The sequence below is a fragment of the Eptesicus fuscus genome, chromosome 7, assembly GCF_027574615.1.
Source record: "Eptesicus fuscus isolate TK198812 chromosome 7, DD_ASM_mEF_20220401, whole genome shotgun sequence".
Taxonomy (NCBI): Eukaryota; Metazoa; Chordata; class Mammalia; order Chiroptera; family Vespertilionidae; genus Eptesicus; species Eptesicus fuscus.
In genome coordinates this window covers 56,224,821-56,238,277 of record NC_072479.1, presented here as the reverse complement: position 1 = coordinate 56,238,277, position 13,457 = coordinate 56,224,821, and positions in this window count along the sequence as shown.

The window sequence follows — 13,457 nt, the reverse complement described above, 5'->3', positions numbered from 1 at the left end:
GACTTGGCCCTGCCATTGGCATGCTGTGTGACCTGCAGAAGTCATTTCACCATTTCACCTCTCTGGTCTTTAGTCCCTTCTGATCACATAATTTAAGGGTGACAGTACCAGTATTAAAGCCTGTTCATTTTTTTAAAAAATCCTCACTGGAAGACAAGTTTTACATTTATTTTTAGAGAGAGAGGAAGGGAGAGAGAGAAAGAGAAGGAGAAGGAGAAGGAGAAGGGAAGAAGAAGAAGAAGAAAAGAAGAAGAAGAAGAAGAAGAAGAAGAACAACAACAACAACAACAACAACAACAACAACAACAACATTGATGTGAAAGAGAAACATAGATTGGTTGCCTCCTGTACAGGCCCCAACAACAACAACAACAACAACAACAACAACATTGATGTGAAAGAGAAACATAGATTGGTTGCCTCCTGTACAGGCCCCAACCGGGAATCAAACCTTTAACCTTTGGGTGCCTGGAACGATGCTCCAACCAACTGAGCCACCGAGCCAGGGCTTAAACCTTATTCTTTTGAATTCAAGTCCTGTGCTCTTTCCACCACTTTCAGCTGCCTAAAGCTGATGGTGATTCCCCTAAATCTCATCTTTTATCTTCTTGTGGCATCTGCAGGAGCCTGTGGTATAGTCATTCATAAAACGAGTGTTCTTTTTTTTTCTTTTTTGAGAGCTTATATATGAAGACCTTGATGGCTTTGTGAAAGGCTTGGCTGATGGGGAATATAAAGAGAGTTGCAGAAGACCCCTCAACCGATTTCTTCCTGTGACTCCCATCCTTCAATTTCTAGGTTAAAATTTTTTTCCCCAGTATACAGGATGTTTATTATCAAGGGTCCATTCAGAAAGCACATAGCCCAAACCAGGCTATGATCAAAAGGCAGGTGGTAGGTCCAATGCATTTCTGAGAGTGCAGCTTGCTCAACATGGGCTAGAGATTGAGACCAGGTAACATGAAAGAGCAGGCAAGTCTACTACTCTGAGGAGCCTCCACAATGAAATTGAAGCTGTCGAAATCCTCCATTTTGTCCCTTCATAGATGGGATTTCGCCTCCACCTCCATGTATACAGACAAAGGATGATGATTATTTGAACAAGTGTGCATGGTTGGCTGGCCTCAGTATTTTAAATTGATATGCACAAATACAAATTGGTTTGCTGTACCCCTCATGTTGTTATTTGGCTCAGCTCTCCTCAGTCTGTAGCTGTGTGTTCCGTTCTCACGAGGTAGTCTCTGGCTGGGGTGACTGCTAGTGTCCTTTCCTAGAGCATCTTTAACATCAGGCAACCTGATGTTAAAGATCAAGCAGGATGGCTTTTATGTCCCATCTTCGTCACCTTCTCGGGCCTCCAATTTAAGCTAATTTTCCAGAATAATTTGCATTGTTCTCCTGTATACCTTTTTTTCAGCTTTCTTCTCCATCCCTGCATAAAATTCTACAGAGATGGGGCGGGGGAATGGGGCCCCTCTGCAGAGGAATCTCTCTCATGTGCAGGGCAAACACACACACACACACACACACACACAACACACACACACACACACACAGTGGCAGGAAAACTTCATCTCTCCTCTGACTTTACCATGTTCCCAAATATCAAATCAAGCTCACTCCCAAAGGAAAAAAAGGAAACCTTAAAAAAAGTACTCCCCTTCTAGAAAATGAGTTCATCCCTTGGGGAGGGATCCACCTGTGGTTTACTAAAGGGCTGAATTCTGAAGCATCTACTTGTATGTCAGGCTGCAGCTGAGGGCCTGGGGATCTGAGGTTTTGGGTCAGTCTCCCTGTGGATTTCACCTATTTGTAAAGGTATTTTCCTTAAGCCGAAGGTAGCTTTGCTTGTAGGTTAGAGTTCTAAATGTGTGTGTGGGAGAGGAAGTGGGGATGGTGGTGAGGATCACTGGGGGTAGGAATTCAAAAAGCAGTCTAGGTCCTGCCTTTCTGGGAATCTGTGGGTGTAGGGGACTCCGTGTTAGATTGGGGTAACCCAGAGGAGGGAACCAGGGAACAGTTCAACTTTGTTTACAAATCAATATACAAGCAATTGCAAATGAATTCAGGCAGGGACAACCATCAGCTTCAAATGGAGAACACTGCCGGGAAAGGCGGCTGCCGCAGAAGGGTAGACTTTAGAGAAAAACTTGGAAAGCTTCTGGAGGGAGCCGGTTGGAGAGGTAGGCTGGGAACCGCAGCCGAGGGTAAGCCCAGCCCGGCCGCCGTCCCCGGGCTCTCCTCCTCGCCGGCCGCCCGCCGCCCGCCGAGGCCGCCGGGTGAAGTGCTCTCCGGAGCCGCCGGCCCCCGGGTCCCCACCATCCTCAGGCCGCTTCCTCCACACGCGCTCCTCCCGGCTCCCCCTCTATAATCTCCTGACATCTTTTCAAATCCAATTATCGAATTAATTGACGTGCTAACCGAGAGGCAAACAGAGAGGGGCGGCAAACACCGGGCGGCTCAGATTTATCCTCCGGCCTTCACAAGCCCCGGCCGGGCGAGATTTACTGGGCCTCCAACACGGCGACAGTTCAAACCTTTGATTAATCATGTTTTTCTCCCAGCCCCATAATTTAGTTGGTCTTTTTCCCTCCCTGCTTTTTTTTTTTTTTTTATCAGTGGAAACAGAGACGGAGTCCTCATCAGCTTCAATTACAAATATTAAGCCCCCGACAGCATTTTGACAGAGAGGCGGCCAGCCCCCCTCCGTCCCGCCCCTTTAAATCATCGCCGAATTAACATCACAATCGGCGGCTGGCGTGCGTTCAGATTTAAATGGTGGCATATTGTTCGCGGACCGTCTAGGGGAGAACTGCGGGCTCCTAGCTGCGGGCGGCAGCCCCCGCCTCTCCCCACTCCGCCCCGCTCCGGCCTCCCGGGAGCTGAGACACCGGCGCCGCGGGAAGATCCGGGCCCCCGTCTCCGGCGGCGGAGACGCCGGCGGGGAGTGCGCCGGGTGGGGGCGGCGGGCGGGTGAGAGCGGGAGGGTGTGGAGGGAGAACAGAGGGGGTGCCGGGGAGCTGGGCCCCGGATGGGCAGAGGGGGTGAGTTTGGCTTGCGGGGTGGTAGGGGGAACAGGGTTTATGCAAATGATATGCAGATGAAGGCGCAGAAGCCGCGAGTTTGGGAATGCCCCGCGACTGCCCTTTGGGGGAAAGATTATGGCCTCCTCGACCCTCCCCGGGCCTGCGCGGCACCCTTGGGCCGTGGTGGAGTCGCCAGGAGGCAGGGACACCTCTTGCTCTTGGAGTTTTGCTGTCTGAAGGAAGAACGTGAGGCAAGATTTCTCCATTTCTTGAGCGTATCAGAAAGAATCGGCCCTAAGCCACAGCCCGCAGGCTTGAAGATAGGCCTCTGACAGGACTTCCTTAGTGGGGAGATGGAGCGTGAGGTAAAAATCCCCCTCCCCCAGGGAATTTTCGGTTTAGAAGACCCTGGAAGTAGCCAGGTTTCTCAGGTGCTTGGGGGGAAAGTTGTAACTATTTGGCTCCATCCCACTCAAGTGGAGGAGAAAAGGGAGAGTCTTTCGCTGACTCCATTAATCCTTTAAGAATGAAGGAGCTCAGGAAGGAAAATGTCAATCCAGGAGCCTAGGTTTCCAGATATTTTCATATCCACCTGTCTCTTCAATCTTGACCGCATTAATCTCCAGGACCCCACTTCTGCCTAGCAACATCACAACCAATCAAGATGCAATTAGACCAGGCTGCTGGGCTCATCCTTAACTGGGATTGGCTGCTCGCAGTATGTGCATCGCAAGTTTTCATTGGCTGACGGCCACCTGTATGGAAATGAGAATTACACGAGACTCAGCGGGTTCTCCGCCCTGTGGACCTGTGGCTTAGTGCGCTGAAACCTGCAAGCTCAGAGCAGGAATCCTGGGGCTGGTTTCTTGTCCTTTCTGCCTCCTTTTCCCCTGAAGAGATCTCTCGAGCTTTTCCCTTCTTCCTGGCGTCCCTGCCTGAGGCCTAGTGTCAAAGAAACGCGACCAAATAACGCAGAAATAATGTGGATTTGTGTGCTTTTTGCATTCTCTCGGTTCAGTGTCAAGATTTTGCCCCTTCGGTTCGTTGCCGCCACGGTTCCTACCCCGTTGTCTTGTCCACATCCATCCTAGGGGCCTGTAGAGTCCCTCAGTCTCTGCGCCTTGTTGCCACAAACCCTGCCTTTGGGCTCACCTTCTCTCCAATTCTCGTTGCCCCTCTCCTCCCGCTCAGGCAGGCGTCTCGCACAACAATCTAAAGCCCGATTTAGGAGGGAGTTAGAGGGGGAGAAGACCCCTCCCCCAAAACACCCCCCATTCTCGTTCCCCATCCATTTTCTCCGAGGGAGCCGAGTTTGACAGCGAATTCATTCCGAGCGGGGAGGGTGATTTATTCTTCAAATATACCGACAAGTGCGGGCATGATGGAGCCCATTAAAATGTTGGGAGATTGTTTTTATGATTGAAGTCTGTATTACTCCAACCATAAAGAAAGAGAGCAAGGAGTCATTAGCATTTTCATGATGGTGTATTTCTGCTTGTCTCCACGCCATCACTCATCTTTACTGCCCGTCCCTTTGCTCTCCCTCTGCTACAACGAAGAGAGACTGCAGCCTGAGTTGGGTTGGGGGTGGGGGGAGGCGGGGGCCAGAGATCCCCCAGTCGGTCTGCCCTTCACGCCAAATCCTCACCCTCCCTGGGACGCAGATCAGGGGGTGAGATGTCGGACACAGACATGCTTCAGCTTTCTTCCTGCCAGCCCCTCCTGCCCCTAAATGGTGGGAGCAGGGGGTCCTGCACAAACGGAGCTTGGAGACCTGGGAAGTCTGGCGTTAGGGAAGGGGGAATACTCCTTCCTTTCTTTGGCTCTCCCCTTCCTGGCCTACACTCCACTTAGAGCACGGCAGGGTTATCCACTTAAGGGTAAAGTCAGGAATTCCTGGCTGAGTGCCCTGGGCTGGAGACATCAGAGTAGGAGAGGATAAGGAGGAGACTCTTATTCCCTTGGTTTGGAGGCTGTGTTGGTAGGAAGTTGGGAAACTGGACTTTTGGCTTCTGTCTCTGCTATTTCCTAAAGGGCCTAACCTTGGTCTGGGATGGGCTTAAGTCTTTCATCTCCACTGCAGCTCCCCAACTCTTGCTCCCTCCTGACATCCTAAGTCCTTGATTTGTTCTACCCAATCATATACAAGACTCTTCAGTACCAAAAGGAACACATTTATGAAAATAACAGAGATCAAAATAACCACTGCCAAGGAAGATTCTTGGAGAAAATTTGCTATGGGTAAAACAGTTTCTTTAGGTGTCCAAGGACTGTTGGAATCACCTGTCCTCACCCCTGGCTTCTGATGAGACTCTTCTCCCCCACAAAATACTTTTACTGATTTTTAGAGAGAGAGGAAGAAGGAGGGACACACAGAGAGAAACAGCTATGTGAAAGCCCAACACAGACTGCCTCCTGTACGCCCCCTACTGGGAATCAGGGCATGTGCCCTGACTGGAATGGAACCCATAACCTTTTGGTCCATGGGCCCACACCCAACCAACTGAGACACACCAGTCAGGGCCTGATGAGACTCTTAACATAAATAAACATTCATTTTAGGTTGGGCATAACTTGCCTGCATAGCCTATTGCCATAAATTGTATGGTGGCACTTGAATGGGAGTTGATTGGGATAAAGGGGTAATGGGAAAATGGAAGTGTCACTAGCAAGACATGAACAGTGCTAATAACGATTAGTGGACCACTTTCCTCTTGGCCCAGTGCTTTCTCATTGATGTCTCACAACCTGAAAATTAGGCTTCATGACCACCATTTCACAGATGAGGAAACCAAGGATCAGGTGAGGATGTGTGGTGTGCCCAGGGTCATTTAGCTAGTAAACAGAAGAATCAGGATCTGAACCCCGGGCTGTCTTCATTATCAGTGCTGCCTGTGAAGGAGTTCACGGTCTCTAAAGTGGAAGTCAGAAAGACTGATTGCCCTGCATACTTCATCTGGATTTGTGAGAAAGTGGAGACTATCTGGTAAGTGCTTACTAGGAATATTCATCCCTTGGCCACTGGTCTGGGAGTTGGGTAGTAGTTAGCATTGCTGGGATTAACTGCTCTAATCATTCAGAGAACATTTATTGAGCACCTATTACGTGTCATCTTTTGTTTGACCATACCCTCCCTTTTCCTAGGCTCCCCCCTTATTAAGATGGGTACCTAATAGGGCTCTGCAGTTGGGCAGAGATGGAGCAAAGGGGGGTGTGGAGGTGAGAGCCCCCCCTACAGCCTGCACATGCCCAGAGGCTGCTGCAGCAGCAGCCCCAGATTTACAGCTGCCCTGGCGCTGATGCCATAAAAGCAAACGATCCTTCTCTGTACTAATTTCTGTGTAATTAGATCTCTCCTGGCATGGAAAGTGGGGAGTGGGGGTGGTTAGGAGGGGAGGGTGCCAAGGACTCTTTACAGAGGTGGGGGAGGGGCTGTGGGACACACAGAGCTTCATGTGGGGCAGGTTGGGCACAGGGACCTACATGCCCTCTGACAGATGGGAAATATAGTGATGCACACCTGGAAGGCAGATGTGATAGCACCCTTTGTCCCTAGGATGGGGACAGACTAACCTGGGATCCTGTACAAGGATCCTGAAGCTGGAAGAATAACTCCTGGCTAATCTATGTACACATGGAAGGCACTGAAATCCTCAGAGGAGCTGCACACAGATTTCCCCTCACAGGCAGCTGGACAGCAAAATCTCTCAGAGGGGACTGAACAGCAGAGAATTCCTGCAGACCCATTACATTTACATCCACATTTACAAAACAATATATACATGCTCATTTACCTGCAGGAAAGCAGATACACATTTCTCTTAATCAAATGCAGAAATCACAACATCTGCACTAAATATAACCTCCACAAATGCTTGTTCCCTCCTCCGCCCCCACCCATCGCCAGCCTGCCTCTTAGAGGCAGGAAACTAAAGGATGAAGAAAGCCCTTTCTTTAAGGTTTTCTTTAAGTTATTTGGAGATGAATCCCATTATACCAAGAAAGGGGGGTGGGGGAGAAAGGATTGCAGAAGAAATCAGGAGGAATGTGGGGATGATTAGAGAGGGAAAGATTCTGGAACTTTGTCTTTTTTTTTTTTAGGGAAGAACAGTCTTAGGGAGGAAAAAATACAGTTGTTATTATCTGCCCTCTCCCCACCCCATGGTGACAAACAATGACTGTAGGCAGTAATGCCATTTGGAACAACACTTCTACCAAGCTAAGTATTCATTATGCACTGGAGTGTATCTGTGGAGGGACCTCAGAGGGCCTCTTATCCGATCTCCCTCTGCAGCCCAAATTTCTTTCACAGTAAGCCTGCCAGGGAGTCAGCCAGATTCTGCTTGAATGCTTCTGTTGAAACGAGCTCTTTACTTCATAAACAGTTTGCCCCTGTTACTGGACAGGTATAGAGGTTAGAATATTCTTTGGTTAAATTCAAATTTGTCCACTTTGAAATTTCAGAATATACTATTTCTAACTACTGTCATATCTCCTTGACATATCTCCTAAAACATATTCTAATGTTTTAAGACCAGCTCAATCAAAGCATTAATCGTCCCCCACAACAGCAATAACAATTAGATACTCATTGGAAAATCAGGAGATTCTGATCTCCACAGATAATTGTCATGTACTTATCTTAAGCCCTTGTTCTAATGGCTAATTCATGATTAACCCGAGTAATGAAAATGTATCACAATAAAGAAAGATTTGTCATGCCTTGTTATCACTTCATTGGGCCATCCTTCTAGATACCTGCCATAACACCAGGATATTTCTATTCCAATAAAACATGATCATGATGTGCTTGGCTAGTAAAAAGGAAAAAACCTGTGTATTAAGAATATGTTTAAAATGATTTGCATGAGTGATGTAAATATAAACTACCACTATCATCATTGTCAACATCATCCTCCGTTGTTTATTTGCCTTTTGAAATCCCTGCTCAACTTTGGGGGCAGGGATATATATATTATATATATATATAATATTATATATATTTATATAATATATAAAAGCATAATATATTATTATGCTTTTATAGGTGAGGGAATTGGGCTCAGAGAAGTAACTTGCCTGAGGTCATACAGCTAGTGACCAGGCGATCAGAATTTTAACCCAGGGAAGTCTAATTCCAAAGTCTCTACTCTCCCACCTAAACCTGAACTAGTTAATTTTACTCTGATGCCATCAGTGCCTCACCAAGTGGCTCTATACTACTGACGAGACACTGGTGAGGAGATATGCTGGGCTCAAAGACCTCACCCTTCCCAGATACCCACGCTCCCCACATAGGAACCAGGAGTTCAGGGCCTGAACTTTGTGACTTTGTGCTCTTTACTGCCCTCATCTAGGGTTGCCCATACATAATCGCAGGCAGCGCTGCACCCATTGTCACCCATTTACCCACTGTCACATTCACACAGCCACACATACCATACTGTCACCTTCAACTTACACAGAACTCACAGAGACTGGCTGTACTCTCTTCTCCCAGGCAGTGGTGTGCATAGCCAGCAGGGGTCGCCGGCACACCAGGAATTACCACCTTGCTGGGTCTGTCTCCTGCCCAGCAGGACCGAAATGTCCTTCTCTTCTGTTCTTCTAAAATCTCTCGCTAAAATCCCTCCTCTTTCCTGCTTTTCCTTCTAGCCCCCACCCCACCGCCCAGACCCTGCATGTTTGTGACCATGCGCTGGGTAGTTGCCCATTATGCAGCACGCACCCTAAACTGCCAAATCCCAACCTGGATGTCAATCTTGCTTTAGGAATGAACAGTCAAGGAGCTAGGAAGAAGCCTGGAGTGCCCAAACTTCTGGTTCACTCTTGGCCGATTAGGACTCTCCCTCCTCTCAGTGCCTCTCCAACACATTACTTCTCAGCATCCTTCACTTCCCCGCCCTGACCATCATTTTATTGTACCAGTGTTCACGTAAGCACTTGTCCCAGACATTATCAGACCCCTAGGATCCTTTACCTCCCTCATCTTGGGAGGCCTGAGAATGAAGGAGGAGGCAAATCTCTTATAGATCTGTGGCCAGAGGTTTTAAAAAAGCAATCATAGTTTGGGGAGTAAATGGGAGGGACCCAGATACCCTGCCTCACTGCAGAAAGAGAGGCCAGGTGTCCGCTCCCTGCTGGGATGGGGTCCAGACACTGGCTGTGGAGGCAGCTGTGGCTGCCTTCTGGGAGTGGCATCTCTCTGCTCTTTTCTGCCTCTCCCCTCCCCTTTTGTAGCAACAGCTCCCCAGCATTTCCACGTTCCCATCTCTCCCTCCTCCTCTTTCCTCCCCTCATCTTCTGGAGCCCAGTGATTGGCGGCTGCCTGCTGCATGGCGGCTGGGTTTATGGCTTTGCGGCAGCTGGGGAGAAAGCTAGGCCAGAGACAGAAAAATGGAAACTGACCAAGAAACAGAGGACGATGGAAGAGTAAAAGAAAGACAAAGAGGCAGAAAGACCTCAAGAATAACAGATAAAAATCTAAATGATGAGAGGGACAGACTGAAGCAGAGATGAACACAAAGAAAATTACAGAGGTTCAGATAAAAGATGAAGAAAATGTGACAGGGATGGGGAAAAAAGGGAGAGAAAAGCATAGACAGAAAACATTTGAATACCTCTTGAGAGTAGGGATGTGCAGGGCCTTCCAGGGGGCAGGAATTGCTGGTATTACCTAGAGGTAGAGGATGGGTGGACCTCTAGGGACCCCGAAAATTCTATAATACAGAAGAGGCTAGAGGATCTTGCAGCTAATCCAATTTTCCCCACTCTTGTGCTTCCATTCATCCATTCTAGTATTTTCCATGTTCACATCCTCCTGGAATTTTAAGGTTATTACAGAAATGTCCTCGTTAAGGATGAACCATGACCTAGTGTGGATCTTGTTCCATTTTCTATGAAATGAATGGGAAAACCAAGGTGTGAGGTTTGGGAGGGATTTTTATATTAGAACAAGCCTTTGTTGAAATAGGTTAACTTGTAAGGCTGTTGGCTGGCTGTCATGGCACCTCAGTTGTCACATACCACGTTTACCTTACAGTTATTTTTCTATGTATTCTTTTTGCTAATATATCAGCTCTTTAACAGCAAGATCTGTGTCTGCCCTTCTTTGTGGCTCCCACAGTGCCTTGTTCTTGTTTATTGAGTGAACCAATGATTGGCCCCTGGAGATGTTTAAGCAGATGTTGGATGACTACCAATAAGGGATGTAGTCCAGGGAATTTCTGTACTGAATGAGAAGCTGGAAATATATCTCTAAACACCCTTTTGGTTTGGAGGTTCTGTCAGTCCATATACATAAATTTGTGTTTGCTCTGTTTCTTTCCCTAGTTCTCCAAATACGTAAAGGGGGAATCCACAAGTTACAAGGTACCTACTGTGTGCTATGTTCTGTACAAGGCATTTTATACATCTGATCTCATATAATTATCACAGTAACTTTTCCAGGTAGGAGTTATCCACATTTCTTCAGATGAGGGCTTAGAGATATGAGGTGTTTTGCTCCGGGTCACATGGTTAGGAAGTATGACAGATTAAGTCTTAGAGACTAAAGTCAGTGCTATTGCCACAACACCGTGTTTATATCAATTTGGGAGATTTCCACAGTTTGAGAAACACAAAAGAGTTGAGGAATGGGGAAAACAGGGAGAACACATGGCTTCTAAATTTAGGGTTGGGAGATTCTGGACTCTACACTGGGGGAAAAATCCACTTTTGTGAGAGAACAGGACATTTCTGCTCTCACCCGATTATCAATAGACCTAGAGAAAGAAAAAAATATGAAGTACCAGGACGGGGGTGGGGGGGACTGGAGATGGGTATTAAGCATGGGAATTTCTTGTCATTGTTATAGCGCTGGGAGCATGGGGCATAGGGGTGCATCTAGAATGCAATAGTGGACATTCCAGGTATTTATCTTCCCGCTAGAAGGGATGTTGGGAGTCTAGTGAGTCCAAGCGGTGGGGGTTCTAATCAGTGGCAAGGCTTAGGCTAGTGTTGTGTAGTAGAGATTTAACACAGGCCACATATATAATTCAAAATTTTCTGTCCTATCCGGCTTGGCTTAGTGGAGCATTGGCCCATGGACTGAAGAGTCCCAGGTTTGATTCCAGTCAAGGGCACATACCTCGGTTGTGAGCTCAATTCCTGGCCCTGGTCAGGATGCATACTGGAGGCAACCAATCGATGTGTCTCTCTCACATCGATGTTTCTCTCTCTGTCTCTCGCCCTCCCTTCCACTCTCTAAAAAAATCAATTGAAGAATGTCTTCAGATGAGGATTAACAACAAAATTTTTTCTAGTATCCACTTAAAAAACAGTAAAAAGAACCAGGTGAAACTAACTTTAATAACATATTTTATATAACCCAATATATCCAAAATATTATAGTTTCAACATGCAATAAATATAAAATTATTAAAAAACATTTTTTTTGTACAAAGTCTTTGGAATCTATTATGTAGTTTGTACTTACAACATCTCAATTCATTCCAGCTACATTTCAAGTGTTTGATAGTCACATGTAACTGGTGGCTACTATAGTGGGCAGTGCAGACTTAGAGTGTGCTTCACACCTGACTAGTCAGAGACAACAGGATGTTGGATCCTGACATCTTGGCTCCCTCCCTTGATTTTTCTTATACCTTAAATTAGAAGTCATTGTTTCTACATGAGTTTGGAGACATATTCCTAATCCCACAGGTCAGAAGAATTGCATTTCTATTGCAGGGTCTGTGAAGTCCAGCTGCACAATAACTTCTACCTGCAACACTCTCCTTTAAGGTCCTTGTTGAGCCACCAGGTACCCCCAGCTGCTAATCCAGTGATTTTCAGGAGTCATTACCCTGGCCTCTCTGCCATACCCACCACTGCTAACCTCTCTCCTTGACTCATCTCTCCTGAATTGCTTACTCTCTCTGGCTGACCCGCCTGTCTTCTCTGTGACTCCGCATTCTCCATACTTCCTTCCACATTGTCAGTCTCCTGGGTGCTGCCCGTTGCCCTCTTACCCTCTTACTCTACATGGGGGAGACCTAGGTAATCTTTCTTCACTCTCATCACCTTCACTTTCAAGGATCTTGTTTTTTTCTCCAGTTGTAAACTCTCTTGAGCTCTGCACTTAAAATATCTATCCAACTGCCTACTGGATATCTCTCTCTGTCACAAGACCCCAAAGACATTGGGAATTCAACAAGACAAAATTATACCAATCATCTTTTCCCTCAATGTATTTCTCCGTTTGTATTATTTATTTGGTGAATGGTCATCTGGACATTGAAACCAGAAACCTGGGATCAACTTAACTCCTTTTGTTCACTTCCCATATCTAATGATTACTGAGTCCCATTAATTCTGTATTCTAAAGAATTCTGCCTCTTTACCTTTTGACACAGCTTAAGTTTGGTGCTCACCATTTTTTCCTGGGGTTATTACAGTGGTTCCCAACTGGTTTCTCTGGACTTTCATGGTCTGCCAGTAGAGTGTAAGCTCCATGAGGGCAGGCATTCCTGCTTCCCAGTGCCTAGAAAGATACCTGGCACATAGCGAGCACTCAGTGAGTATTTGTGTGTGTGTTTTTTGTTTTTTTAAATATATTTTATTGATTTTTTTACAGAGAGGAAGGGAGAGGGATAGAGAGTTAGAAACATCGATGAGAGAGAAACATCGATCAGCTGCCTCCTGCACACCTCCTACTGGGGATGTGCCCACAACCAAGGTACATGCCCTTGACCGGAATCGAACCTGGGACCCTTCAGTCCGCAGGCCGATGCTCTATCCACTGAGCCAAACCGGTTTTGGCTCAGTGAGTATTTGTTGAGTGACTATGAATAAATGTCTGTTAGTCCATCCTTCCAGCCTCACTTCACACACTATGTATGATCCTCACTCTACAGCCCTGATTGAGTGTTTAGACTTCTGAGCGAGTTATGTCTTTGCACATTTTGCTCCTTCTGCCTGAACAGGTTTGGCTCACAACTACTCATTATTTAAGACTCAGCCTCCATATTGTCATCCATGGAAAACTTTGTAACTTGTAAACATGATGTAGAGTGTTTTTACAAAGTGCTCTATGTGGTATCTCAAAAATAACTGAAGGAATCAAGTAGGAGGAGGTGTCCTTTGAACTGAGGGGAAAGCATGTGTTCAGGGGCATGCAAAAGTAGTGCCTATTTCTGTGGAGTGGTTCTGTAAAACTGGGGTCCAGGGTGCCTTAGGATAGGAAATGGGAAGTGGGACCAGACAGTGCAGACCCTGACTGGCACACTCAGCAGTCTGCACTTCACATTCCCATAGTTACCAGGCAGCCACTGAGGTTCTGTAAGGGGGGAGTGATGTTTGCATTCATGCATCTCCTACCAAATACTGACACCCTAGTTCCCATTTGCTGCTTCCTGGTCTGACTTTTCTTCTCACACCAGGCTCTCAAGC